Below are 15,316 nucleotides of genomic sequence, written 5' to 3' on the forward strand. Positions count from 1 at the left end.
GCTAGGGCCCTTAAGAGTGGCATAGTAACAAGAGTCATGTTATTTCTCTGTTGTTTCTCAGGGGCTGTAGTAGTCTTCAGTCCACCCCTGTCATCTATGCATACTTGCAGCCAGGTTGTCTGCTGGGTGGTTTTCTCCACCCTATTTTATGTTGAAGGATCCATCAAGGTTTGAGGAAGACTCAGTCCTGGATAGACTATGGTACAATATCTCTCAGTTGGGTCAGGGATAAAGCTCAGTGTCATAACACACCACCATGTTCTAGGTGCTGGACTTAATCCATAGTTCTAGTTTGAGAGGAGAAAATGACCACCAGTAACAACAAACAAATTGAAATCAAATCAGGTCAACATACATAAAAACATAAAAAAAGAACCTCTACAACCCCAATAACCAGAGAGAAGAAAGGGGTACTCATAATATAGAATAGGTTAAAATTAGACCTTAATGAAAGTAAAATTAATATTGAAATAGCTGGGCACATTGACTCACACCTATAATCCCATACTCTGGAGTCTGAGGCAGGACTCTTTCAAGTTTGATATTAGCCTGGTTGTTTAATGATACTCTATATTTCTTTGTTTCTTTCTTTGTTTGTTTGTTTATTTCTTTCTTTCTTCCTTGCTGTACATTGACAGAATTCCTTTATTTTATTTATTTAATTTATGTGGTGCTAAATATCAAACTCAGTGCCTCACACATGTTAGGCAAGCTCTCTGCCACTTAGCTACAGTCCCAGCCCAGATACTCTGTCTTAAAGTAAAAAATGAAAGACTTGTAGTTCAGTGGAAGAGCAACATTTGGTTTGATCTTCAGAACTGTGCAAAAAAAAGTACTTGATAAAATTTTAAAGGGAGGAAACAGAAGAAAGAAGAAAAGTGAAAAGACAGAAAAGGAAATAAAATGAGAAAGTAGAGATAAGAGCAAAACTACAATTAAATAATTAAAACATTAATAAAGTTGGATAAAAGTATTTAAAAATGGAAACAAAACAGTAAAGAACAAAATTAAAATGAAAGTAACACCAAAGAATATCATATTTCTCCATGTCAAGATATTTAAGATGGAGGCACTTCTTTCCAAGACCTCAAATTTTTGTCATTTGCCAGGTATAGGGATGTTGTGGGTGCTGGTGGCAGTATGATGTGTTCCTTTTCAGCTCCAGCTCAAGTAGGCCAAACCAGTTAGGGCAGTGTGGACTGAGCTCAGCCTTCCCTTGCCCCCAACCTAGACTAAGGCAAAGTTACCTACAGCAGGGCTAAATTTATGCCCAGGTCTCTGATTTGCATCAAGAATGGGGTTGCAGTGACAGTTGTAGCCATCCCCCAGCCTCTCAGTCTCCATGCCTGTGAATCAGTCTGGTTTGCTCACCCATGGTCCCAAGATCTTCAGTATGTACACTTGGGCATGTGACAAATATCCAAACTGTAGTGGTTTGTTGTTTGCCTTGAGTGTGGAAGACCAAATCAGGGGAATCTGCACTGGGGTAGGGAGCCTCTTGAATGAACAGATTTACCAGTAGAAAACATGGTCCTCCTGGACCCAGCCCTCTTGTAAGTCCACTCACAGCTGCTGTCCCTCCTTTTCAAGAGATTCAACCATACATTTTATGTAGAAGTGTCTTGTTGCTTCTCTCTGCCTCATAGACCATATTTATCACTGCCTAGAATCTCAGCAGTCAATTCCAGGGCCCAAACTAACTCTCAGAGTAGACACCTGCTGGAACAGAGAAGAAGAGAGGACATTGGATCTTGGAGTTATAAAAAATGCAGGGGTTTCAGATCTCCCATGCAAAATTCAGACATTTGCACCCATCTTTAGATGGCTCCTCAGGACATTGATGAACTTCTTGCAATGTTCAGGGAATCTCTTCTCTCTTGATAGCTTGCTATATAGATTCTGAGCTTTTTTTATATAAAGCACCATATTTGGGTTTTGCCTGATCACTGGCTCCCTGTGTTCACACTCCGGTACTTTTCTATGGCCCCTACATGAACATGCAGCTGCACAGCTTCCATTTTGGTTCAGTCACATAAAGCAGTAGGTAAGCCTTGACTGCCTCTAACCTACCATATTCAGGAGTTCTTGATTTCTGTTTTCTCTAAAATTGCATTTAGGTGACATACAAATAAGATATCATTTGGTGGATGGAGTCTTATTGTAGGAGGATAGGATTAGATAATTAGTATGTAATGTATATATCTTTTTATTGACAGATAATTTAGATATCCACTTCTCTACAGATAAAGTTGGTTACTTGAAATTATCCTGATGAAAGAAAACTTTGTACAACACCTTTTTGCAGTTCATTCAAGCACTTAAATGTGAATTGCTTAAGTATTCTGAATTATTACTGTTATTTTTCACTCAGTAATTCAAGAAACTGATAAAGGAAAAGGGCAAATTGTTCTTGTGTTTGCTTTTCCCTTGAGTATGAATAAGCAGTCTGGGGCACACTGAATAGTTGAAGAGACTAATTTATTAATTTTTGCTGAGAATTTCTTATAAGCATAGACAACTTGTGTTTAATGGCAAAATGGAAAGGTAAATTATTTGCCTAATTTAAGAGATAAAATTACTTATGTATGATTCATCCACACAGAAAATGAAAATGTTCTCTTTCTTTAAAAAAGGAACTCAGAAAAAAACTGCAGTATAGGATTTTGGGGTGGTGACATTCAAGCTAGTGTCTATTGAAGATCCAATAATATTAAGCACTGTACATGAAGTAGTTGGGAGAACCATTGAAGGGATGTAGTAACCAAAAATGTATCATCCAATACTGTGCTAAACAGGGTTATAGTTTTATAAAGGAGATAATGGTGAAAATGAGTGTGCAATTGAATATTTAATGATAACAGTTTGTAGGTAGAAGAAATACAGTAGGTATCAAGAAGAAAAAACATTTTGAAATAATGTAAAACTATAAATATGGTGCATAAACAAAATAAAAGTTGAAATAACAATTGTGCTTAATATCTCTATAATTAACATAACTCTATTTGGAGGTTGAATATTTTAAATAAATTGCCTCATTTTCTCCTTAAATCAGTTGATTCACATAAAGCACTGTGAACATTGCTGGATACATAGTAAAATACTCAATATTAACTGTTTTCATTATTGATAGTACTTTTTTATTTGTCATTCACAAAATAATCAATTCAAGATCAGGACATGAGGTAGATTGAATGTAGAATAAAAAGTGGAAAAATAATATAATAATAAGCTTCATAGAAATTATGGTCTTGTGTTTAACTGATATTTTAGTCATTTTATGTTTATATAAGTGACATGGGTATTTCCAAGTTCTAATTTGAAGGTTTTGGATTATGAAGGTTTCCATCATTGGACCTTTTCACAGTTCCTGTCTATAATCTATCTAGAAGTACCCTGTCCAGCACAGTGGCTACAGACCACATGTAGCTATGAGAACTTGAAATGTGGCTGGTCTGAATTGAGATACTGTAAGTCTAAAATACACATTGGGAGGACTGTAGAGGGAAAAGAGGGGTGGGAGGGGGGGGGGAAGGAAAAATAACAGAATGAATCAAAAATATACCCTATGTAAATTTATGATTACACAAATGGTATGCCTTGACTCCATGTACAAATAGAAAAAAAGTATACCATTTGTTTAATAAAAAAAGCAAAAAATAAAATAAAATAAAATACAAATTGGATCTGAAAGATTTAGCATGGATAAAAGAAAGTAAAATATCTTCTTATAATTTTTATATTGATTTATTTTAAAGTGGTAACATTGTAGTTAAACCAAATTAAACAGAAATATTGTTAAAATTTGCCTCTTTCTTTGTTTTTAGTGTTCTGTTAGAAATGTTAAATGACCTATGTGTCTTGCATTGTACTTCTTTTGAACAGTGCTGCTCTAGAAATTTCTGGTCTAAGATGATCTTTTAAGAGAACCTGGGATTCTAGTTTCATTTCAGTCTTTACTAGTCATGTCACTGTCAGTTACTTCACTTCACTAGAGTTCAGTTTCATCAGGGTAAACTTTATTTCTTACCTAACATACATAATAGTGCTGTATCTCTCTCACTGAAATTATTGGTGGGTAGCAGAAAGAATTTAGCAGTTCTAGAACATTCTACATATATGTCATTTCTAATAAGGCAATGTAATGACTAGAAAAGGTCGAAAGGATGCTAGTGGGTCATCAAAATGAATAATGGTTCATTTAACTTTTTTGTATTTTACATGTTTATTTTTGCATTAAAAATGTTTGCTTTTCATATTTTTTCTCATTGTTATGCTGTTAATATTTATATAGAAATTTTATTCTTTCAAATACTATAGTAAACTTCCAGGTTTCTGTGATAGACTTTTTTAAACCTAGATGATGAACTGGATTTTTTTCATGATTTCAAGAATCAGCAAACAGAAGAAGTGATTGAGAATGATCATAGAGTTAGTACCTCCAAAATAACCAGTCTTTTAAAAAAATGGAAATGTAAGATATAAATATATACATATATTTATTGTATGTGGTGTGTGTGTGTGTGTGTGTGTGTGTGTGTATTTGTTATGTATTTTTCATTTAAATAGTAATTTTGGGGCTGGGGCGGGGCTCATGGCAGAAGCTTTGCCTAGCTGTGTGAGGCACTGGGTTTGTTCCGTAGCACTACATAAAAATAAATAAAATAAGGTATTTTATCCAATCTACAGGTACAAAAATAATTTTTAAAATAGTAATATTTTAGCACATATAAAACTTGCCTCTTAACACTTGTCATTAGGAGTATTTCTGTTTTCTGGGTATTTCTATGTTCTGAATTTTTGTGAACCATGAGATGATTACTGTGCTTGTTATTAACTAGAGAAGAGAAAAGTGAACTTCATTATTTTCCAGTTGTATGCCTGTGCTTTCAACACCTTCTCAAGATAAGTTAGTCCACAATACTTCTGTGATGCCTATCAATTCTTTTTCATGTCAGTGTTTGTTAGAAAGTGAGGAAATGATTGTGGTAGTGTTTTCCTAACCCTGATATTTTGAGAGAATAGTACAGATTACTTATAGTATGGCTTCCTTGACACTGAACTAGTAGCAACTCACTGTGTACCTTCTTCCTTCATAGTTTGTCAGTATTTCATGCAAACAGGCAACCAGTGATGAAGACTTTTGCCTTTTTGGCTATAAGGATTCCAGCACTGTTGTTGATTATCTTTTTTCCTGAAAATAGGTTGCCTGCCCACAATAAATACTCATTTTCCCCCTTTCTCCCATATCCTTCATCCCCTTTGTCATATGGATCTCAGTGTTTGAAGACAATGAAGATTCCTTCAGCTTGGACTTAGTCTTCCCACTAAAAACATAGGTTAAACTATTTTAAAAGCTAAATGTATGTGAAAAATGACCAAAAATGTAAGGAGTGCTCAGACCAGAAATTGGTGAGGTGGAAACTTGGAGAGGCAAGCAAAATACTGAACTGGTGTTACTTTTAGTTTATTTACTGAACTGGTTGATGTGAAACATTTCTTTCTTAAAAATTAATTCAGGTTCTGTCTAGGATGCTGGGCTCCTTTAAGCTAATGCAAGTAAAACCACTGCTAGAGAGCATTTTATGCTCTAATTATTAGAAGAAAATGAATTCTGATGGTATAGTGTTGGCAGGGACCTGAACTAAAAGCAACTTACTTATCCACTGCCTTTGGGAGTAAATTAATGTAACCACTTTGGAAGAAATAGCATCAATAGTAAAATTGAACCTGTGCATATAGCATAGTACATGTATGCTACAGTCATATGCCCCAGAAAAATCTTGAACTTGTGTATCAGATGCATGACTGTGTAGCATCTGTATAGCCAAAGCAGCTCAAATACCTCTCTGTGGGAGAAAGTTTTCATGTATTTATTAAATAGGATAAAGTAGTGAAAGTTTTTGAGCCCATCATTCTGAAATCATCATGGGTAGATTTCAGAGAACTTATTACTACTTAAATAAGGAGGTTATAGAAATTATTATAGACATATAGTTGAAATTGGGAAAAGCAAACAAGTATTGTGTGTGTGGGTATGTGTTAAAATTGTTTTAATATTCTTTTACATTGAACAACTTTTGTTACAAATATTAACCATTAATTTTTTTAAATTTATGGGTTTCACTGACTTTTCCATACATGCATATATCATGTTTTAATTGTGTGCATCCTCCCAACTACTTTCTCTTACCCTGCTCTTTCTATCACTGCCTGCTTTTCTTCTCCTTCCCTAAAATACCTTCTCTACTTCATTTTATCTTTTTTCCTAAAAGTTTCCATGTATGAGGGAAAACATGTGACACTTGTCTTTCTGAGTTTGGCTTATTTCACTTAACATGAGAAACACCAGTACCATCTGCTTTCCTGCAAATGACATGTTTTTTCTTTTCTATGACTGAATAATATTCCATATGTGTATATGTCTTATTTTCTTTACCTATACATCTATTGACAGCACCTAGGGTGATTCCTTAAGTTGGTTCTTGTTAGTAATGCCACAATAAAAATAGGTATGCAAATATCTTTTTTGCATGCTGATGTCATTTTCTCCAGAAATATAGCCAGGAATGGTATATAGTTTCATTATATGGTAATTCTGTTTTTAATTTTTTGAGGAACTTGCTTGTTGTTTTCCATTATGGTTGTACTAATTTACATTCACACCAACAATACGTAAGTGTTCCTTTTTCGCATCCTTGTCAGCATTTGTTAGTTTGGTTTTCTGACTATCTGTTTTGAGTAGGTGGGAGTGGAATCTCAGTGTAGTATTTATTTGCATTTCCCTGATAGCCAAATATGTTGAGAACTTTTTCAGATATTTATTGGCCATTTGTACTTGCTTTTGAAAAGTGTCTGTGCAGGCTCTTTGCCAATTTTTTGGTTGGATTACTTGCTGTTTTGTTAATAACTTTTTGTGTATATAATTCTGAATGTTAATATTCTGTCAGATGAATAGTTGGCAAATATTTCCTGTCATTCTGTAGAATCTCTCCTAACTCTCTTCTTTCTTTTGCTGTGTGGAAGCTTTAAAATTTTGTGTAATCCCATTTGTCAATTCTTGCTACCATTTCCTGAACTATTAGGATTCATTTTGAGTTCATTCATGTACAGGCTGAGAAATAGAGGTCTAGTTTCAATTGTCTACATTTGAATATTCAATTTTCCCAGTACCATTTGTTGAAGAGCCTATCTTCTTTCCAATGTGTTTTTGGCTACTTTGTTGAGAATCAGATAACTATAGAGGCTATGAGTTTATTTTTGAGTCCTCTAATTCCATTGTTTTTTGTATTTTTAAGTTAATACCATGATATTTTTGTTACCATCAAAATGCATTGTAGCATATTTGAAATCAGGAATCATGCTGCCTCTAGCCTTGCTCTATAATTTTTCCTCAGGATTGCTTTGGCAACTTTGGGTCTTTATGCTTTCTTCTGAATTTTAGAATTTTTCCCCCTATTTCTGTGAAGAATATTATTGGTATTTTGATGGGAATTGTCTTGAATTTGTAGATTGCCTTTTGATAGTTTGGCCATTTTAACAATGTTAATTCTCCTAGTATTTGAACGTGGGATGTCTTTTCATCTTTATCTTTTAGTGTCTTCAGTTTCTTAAGCATTTTATAATTTTTACTGTAGAGGTTTTTATTGACTCATAAATAAGGACTTTTTAGATATAAGTGATAGAAATTAAAAAGAAAAATAGGGAATAATTAACATTGCATTTGGACTTGTTAGTTTAGTTACAGAGAAGGGAATGTGTTAAGCTTCTGAAGTAATATTCCATTTCATACTCTAGGCAGTTAATACATATTGTTCTCATGAATTTGAAAATAATTAAATCTGAAATAATTTCATACTTAGAGAAAGTTGCATGAAGGATTCCTGTATACTTTTAACCCAAAATTTCTAGATGTTAACATTTTACTGTATTTGTTATAACATTCTTTCTTTCTTTTCTGAAATTTTTCACAATACAGTAATTTTATACTTAAAATAATTTTTCTGGAAGGTTATTCTGAGACTATTTGGAGCTATAATAAAGTTTAAAATAAAAAATTTATTACTTTGCATTTGACCTGCCAACAGATAGGGCCTCATCAAGACCTCAGACTGAATGTTGCAATGTCAGTGACTCTTCTTTGATAAGTGTCAGCTGTTCAAATCCAAAATGTCAAACAAGCAGACTTTACTCCACATCAGATAAATCATGTATATGATGAGTTATTTCAAATACATCTGAAACTGCAGGTAAGATATAAATACTGATTTGAGAATTCAGAAATATTTATATTCTAGGCACTAAGTATTTGCAAAATTTGAATACAATTTTAATTAGTATAGATAATTGGGTTAAGGGAAGGTCAGAAGGGAACAAACTCAATTTGTAGGAACTGTTCAGTGAGAAAATATAGAGAATGAAAGAAAAATATTGGTAGTAGTGATTTTTTTCTGTGGGCATGTGTCTTAGTCTTCAGATTATCCTATGTTCTACGTTTACCCTCATCCCATTCCATTATTCACAAACAAATATGCAGGTAAAGTGTGCTTTTTGAACTAGGTGTTTGAGATTCATTGTTTTAAGTATTACATAGTAAGAAGTTTCCTTGCCAACTCTAACTAAAATGTATTTTTGAACCTTCTTGCAGTTTATCTTTTCTTTGGTACTAGTTTCTAAAGGGTGTAATTTATATATTTATCACATTTCCACTAGGAGTACAGAAAGAAACACATGTAATAGTTTCTGTTTGCTATTGTTTTCATTGGAAACAATTTATACACTTGAAATATTCCAAATATTTTAAAAACCAGTAGTTCATTTTGTTAAATTAATTCATGTTGTAATAATGTAGCATTTCAGAAAAAAGTTTTTCTTAATCTGAATAACTAGGAAAAAAATTAGAGAAAGACAAAATCTGGTCCTTGACCCAGAGGTACAATTTAGAGAGGAGAACAATGGAAAGATCAATCCAGGTACAAGGAATTAAGAGATGAGAGTCATTTGGAAAGGAGTGATTGTCATATTGTGAATTTAGCTTCCTCTCTGGGAAATAAAATAGTGAAAACTGAGGCTAGCTGTTTTATAGTTTTTTTTAATCAAAGAAGTGACAGTAGAAAGACTTTTGATAATACTCTATACAATGAAAAAGAAGGAAGCTTGCAAGGATAGATCATCTGTAGTAAACAATAAAGAAAAATATTTTTTAAAAAGTAAAGTACAAGGGATTAATCTGATTTCTTTAATCTTTAGACTGACTTTAAAATTTGCTTTGTAGTGTTAAGAGTTGTTAAGCATGTGCTTTTTATGCTTTTACTATTAAAAAGGAGTTTTTTGACAAAAGTTTAATAGGAACATATACATGATCCAATTTTTATGCCATGGTAGAATAGACATCAAACAGGCACCTTTAGAGAGGGTACATGGATTTCTCTGAACAGTCATTATTCATACTCATTCAAGGCTTCTAACTTGACAGTATTTTTCCTCAAGTTGTCACCATTTCATTCTTGTTCTTTTGCCCACTAATTGTCATCTCCCCACATTCATCCCAATATTTAAGGGACCACAGGCCTGCATTAGTTCTTGATCATGTCTGTCACCATTTAATTTTAGTGATAATTTCCTGACTATACATTTTTCAGCTTGATGTCTATTCAACAGACTCAGAAATGCTTTGAAGTGGAATTGGTGGCCTCCAAGCATATACATTTTGTTACACTATTGATTTAATGTATTCAGTAAATATTTGAGTACCTATTAATATGCATTTGTGTTGAGTAAAATATATATACCTGTTGCTACATGTAGCTTATTAGAAGCAGTCATAAGTACCCATATAATTATAATTTTATAAACTTAAATGAAGGAATAATAGATGTATACTGTAAGCACCTGATGAGAGAGATTTTGATTGAGATTGGAGGAGATTGAGGTAAGATTTTTCTGAGAAATTAACATTTAATTTAAATCCTGAAAAATGAGTAAATGTTAGCCCAGTGAAAGATTTAGATTCTACACTGAGACATTCCAGTATGAGAAGTTCCTGAGGCATGGTACATTAACATATTTATTCAAAGAAAATGTAGTAAGTAGCTCTGAAGATTTTTAAAGCATGAAAGTTGCAAAATCTAATGAGTGTTTACTTAAATGTCTTAGAGAGGGACAGGGGTATAAATTGAGATACCAGAGAGCATTCTACTGCAGAATCCCAGGTAAGAAATAAGGGTGACTTGGACTGAGTTGGTAGCAGAAGAGTAGAATAAAGTTTATTGTAGAGGTAAAATATTCTGGACTTGGCATGATGAATTCAATAAAGAATAGGAAGATTAAAGTAAGTAAGTTTATTCTCACATCTCTAGTTTTGCACATTGTGGAGAAAGAATGGATTTCAGGAAGAAGAGCAATATTTCTGTTTGAAATGAGTCAGGTTTGGTAGTAAAACACATTAACCTGGCTATTAGAAAGTAGATAGTGGGTGATTATCTAATTTGGGAGTCATCTATGTGCTACTGTTTTATCACTGTTACACAATACCAGAGATAATCAACTTATAAAGGGAAAAAGTTTATTTTGGCTCATAGTTTTAGAGATTTCAGTTCATGATTGATTGGCTTCATTGCTTTGGGTTGGTAGCAAGACAGTACATTTGGCAGGAACATGGGACAAAAAACACTGTTCACCTCATGGCCAGGAATCAAAGGACAGAGGCATCAGGTTCCCACTCTCCCCTTCAGTGACACATACCCAGTGATCTAAAGATCTTTCTTTAGGACCCAGCTTATAAAGATTCCACAACCTCCCACTTAGTGTCATTCTGTGGACCATGCCTTTAATACATGGGCCTTTGGGGGACAGTAAGCATCCAAATGTGTTAGTGTTTAACATTGTCATCAGTGTGAGAGGTTAGAGAAGTTGGTGTGAAATAATGTTACTAGTCTGAAGTATCTTGTATTAGACTGGGCACCTCAAGGATACAGAAAAGTGGTTGAATTCTGGAGATATTTAAAAGGTGGGTTACATAGGACATAGAGATTATTTGGATGTAGGAGATAGGCTAGAAGTTTTATCAAAGGCAAAATGCAAGTTTAATTTTTGGACAGTTGGATAAATCATGCTGCTTTTTGCATATATAGAAAACTGGAGGAAGAAACTAGTTTATTCCTTTTTAATTCATAACTTAAAAATTAATTTTAGTGTCTAGATAAATTAATTTTTACTATATTCACAGAGTTGTACTATTGTCACTGTAAATTATTTTAGAATATTTCATTATCCCAAAAAGAAACCCCAACACATTAGAGGTTATTCTTCATGTTCTCCAAATTCCCCTCAGCCCTAGGCAACCACTAATCTACTTTCTGTTTCTGTATGTTTGCCTATTCTGAACCGTTCATAATACTGGAATCATATAATATGTGATATTTTAAAATAACTGACTTCTTAGCATGCTATTTTTAAGGTTAATTCATATTATACCGTGTATCAGCCCAAGCTTTTTATTCTTTTCCTTTTAGTACTGGGGGATTGAACCCAGAGGAGTTACATCACTGAGCTACATTCCCAACTTGTTTATTTTTACTTCAAGGCAAGTTCTTGCAAAATTACCAGGTTGACTTTAAATTTACAATCCTTCTTCCTCAACTTTCTTAGTGGCTATAATTATGTGTATGTTCCCTGGTGCCTGGCTAGCACATGCTTTTTATTACTAAGTAATATTCCATTATATAGATATATCCCATTTCTTATTTTACTCTTTAATTTCTGGACATTTGTGTTTATTTCCACTATTTGGCTATCATGAGTAATGCTGCTATGAACGTTTGTATTTACATTTTGTGTGGACATGTACTCCATTTCTTTTGGGTGTATATCTACAGTGAAATGGCTAAGTCATAGAATTAACTGTGTTTAACTTCTTTGAGGAACTTGCATACTGTTTTACATTTCCACTAGGCAGTATACAAGACTTCAATTTTCCCCACATCTTTTCCATCAGTTATTTTTCTGTTTTTGAGAAACACATCCTTTATTTTTCTGGGTCTTTTGTGGCTTTGTTTTGTATGTTTCTGTGATGTCTAGCTGAATTCAGATTTGGAAATGTTTATTTTGTGCTACCTGAAAGTATATAGGTAGAGATGTTAAATAAGCTGTTTAGACTTGAGTTTGGCACTTGAGACAATCAAATGAACAGTTGCAGGTTGGGAACATATGGTAATTTTAGCCATTGAATGGATATAATCAAGCAGAGAATGTAAAGAATGAGAAGAAAAGTAACTTAAACCCAAATCCTGAGCAACCATAGTAGTTACAGGATGGTGGAGACATGGAGCCTACAAAGGGGACTGAGAATTAATGACTAGTGAAGGTGGTAGAAAACCAGGAGGACATGATATCATGTAAGCCATTGGAAGTATTTTAAGTTGAAGGAAAGAGATAGTCATATAACATGCTGCTGAGAGATTCAGTAAAATAAGAACTGAGAAGTTATCTTTAAATTTCATAAGAGGTAAGTCATTTTAGTAGGGCAGTGTGGGCTGAAGGCAGATTAAATTCAATTGAGGAATGACTTGGAGGTAAAGAAGTTTCAGCAAATGTAGAAAATATTTTAGGAGGTTTGGTTGGGGAGGTAATATGGGAAAGAGAAAATATTTTATTTCAGATGTAAAAAGAGAGATTGAAAATGTTTAGAGATAATCAGAGCAGTCTTCACAAAGGGACTTAAGGCAATAAGATCCTGAAGCTATCTGTGTACAAAAGAGAAGGGCATGAAACTGATGTTCCCTTCTGTGGTCTTCCCTATGAATTTACCAGGCCATCCACAGACAATGTTCAAGGTGTTGTGTTTAAAATTAGGAAAGAGTAAAAAGGTTTGAAATAGACATGTGGAGAACAGAATAAAGAGATGACCATGAAAATGTAGCAAGTTTTCTGAATAGCATTGATAACTTAATAGAGGATTGAGACCATGAACAAAAAACAAAATCACTTTACATGGTGTGTGGATTTTCTCTGATGGTTTTTAATCGGTGTTATCCTCAGGACAGGGAAGATGGTAAGTGTGTTAACCCAGGCCTGGAGTCTTTCAGCCCTTGGTGATAGAAGAACAACAAAGTAAGGGAGTGGAGGATATAGGTAAAATAATGGACCATGTGTAGCAACTACTGTAATCCCTGTTTTACATACCAATGCATTTTCAAAAACCACTTGGTTAAACCAGTGTCAGTGGATAAAAATGTAATTTGCAGATTTTGTGAATGTTCTGTTTAAAAGTCATTCATATCTGGTATTTTTATCAGTGTTAAACTGCAGCACAACAGAATTTTGCTGAAGAACTTCAAAAGCAAGAATTTTTTTTAGTTGAAAGAGAACAACTGCTTTTCAGACTTGAAAATCCCTTAAATAAAATTAAAGGTGTTGAAGAAGAGATTCTTAAAAGATTTCAAATTCTAAAGGAGGTACACATAAAGTCATAATTTTTAGAGTAATATAACATCTTTTTTCCTTGATTTGTGTAATAATTAACATTTTGTCACATTTTCTCATTTAACCTTCTCCCTCCTTTTCTCACACGCACACACCCACACAGATCTACACACAACTTATTTTCTGAACGATTTGAAACTACCTTGAAAAATCAATATATAGTATCCCTAAATACTTAGGCATGTGTCTCTTAAGAATAAGTACATTCTGTATAGCATTATATATCATAAAATTAATGCTAATTGAAAAATAAAATTTAATATATAGTCCATATTCACTTTCCCATTTGGTCTCCAACATGACTTTTATTACTTTTTTTTGTTTTGTTTTGTTGTTTTTAATCAAGGACCTACACAAACTCTATGCATTATCTTAGACTTCTTTGAATCTAACATAGTTAACCATTACTATTTTTATTGTTCATGGGACTTTTCTTTGGAGTCTAGGTCAGCAGTGTTGATGAATATATTGCATCCTAGATTTGCCTGAATGTTTCCTAACAATGATACTTGGATCAAATACTTTTGGCAAGAATTTTATATAGTTAGTACAATTTGACAACTATTATACTAACTATAGTTAGTATAATTTATCTTTGCTTAGTATTCATATGTACTATAATATCTCTTGGTGTCATATAGCTTATCTCTTATACACATAATTTACACAGTAAAATTCAATGTTGTACATTTATATTAGTTTTGAAAAATGCTTTTAATTTTGTAATTGCGACCATCCTCACAATAAAATGTAATTCCAGCATTCAGAAAATTTTATTGTATTCTTTTGAAATATTTCTTTTCCCATCCTTAGCCTTTAACAACCATGTGTCTATTTCCTGTCCCTAGTTCTGCATTTTCTGGAATATTCTGTAAATAAGTTCATTTCAAGCTTTTTCTTTAACTTGTGATTTTTAGCAGCAGCTCATTTAGGATGTCAACTTGGCATCATTTTCTTTGACTTTATTCAACTTGTGGTTTATTATTTTTCTTGAATTTGTAAATTTATGTCTTTTGCCACATTTGGGAAATTTGCAGCAACTATTTCTTCAAATATTTTTTATGCTTCAATTCTCTTCTCTTCTCTGTGTCTCCAGACACATATGTTCGTTCTTTTACTGTTAGCCAGAAGATTTCTGAGGCTATGTTCAGTTTTCCTCATTATATTTTTTCTTTTGTGTTCTTTGGACTGGATAATTTCTATTAATATGTCTTTTAGTTCACTGTTTTTCTTTTTCATCTCCATGTTGCTATTGAACCTTGTTATGGTTTAAATATGAGGTGTCTCCTAAAAACTCATATCTGAGACAGTGTAAGAAAGTTTAGAGGTAAAATCATTGAGTTACAAAAACATTAACTTAATCAGCATATTAATCCATTGATAGTTTTTAACTGGGTAGTAACTATAGACAGGTATGGTGTGGCTGGTGAAGAAACATAGTTGGGTTTGATCTTTCATTGCTTCCTGGTATCAGGTGCTGTGATGCTTTCCTCTGCCACTCCTTTCCACCATGATGTTCTGCCTCACCTCAGGTCCAGCAAAGAAGTCAGCCAACTATGGACTGAGACCTCTGAAACCAGGAGCCGCAAACACATTTTGGCTCTGAAATTGTTCTTGTCAGGTCTTTTGATCACAGCTGTGAAATACCTGACTAAATCAAGCTCATTTAGTGATTATTTATTTCTGACATTTTGAAGTTCTAAAACTGCCAATTATTTTCTTTAATTTATTTGCTCATAACAATTTCTGTCTTTACATTTACTTTCACATTTACATTTACCTCATAGAATATGCTTAAAAATTGAGCATCTGGATCATCTCAGGATTGGCATCTGTT

At 33.4% G+C, this 15,316-nt stretch overlaps 1 pseudogene; it reads left to right on the forward strand.

The window, feature by feature from the left end:
• Window positions 1-2,216: 2,216 nt before the first annotated feature.
• Window positions 2,217-15,316, forward strand: part of LOC124975285 (coiled-coil domain-containing protein 138-like) — a 64,612-nt pseudogene continuing 51,512 nt past the window's right edge.

This window comes from Sciurus carolinensis, unplaced genomic scaffold, assembly GCF_902686445.1.
Source record: "Sciurus carolinensis unplaced genomic scaffold, mSciCar1.2, whole genome shotgun sequence".
In the NCBI taxonomy this organism is placed as follows: domain Eukaryota; kingdom Metazoa; phylum Chordata; class Mammalia; order Rodentia; family Sciuridae; genus Sciurus; species Sciurus carolinensis.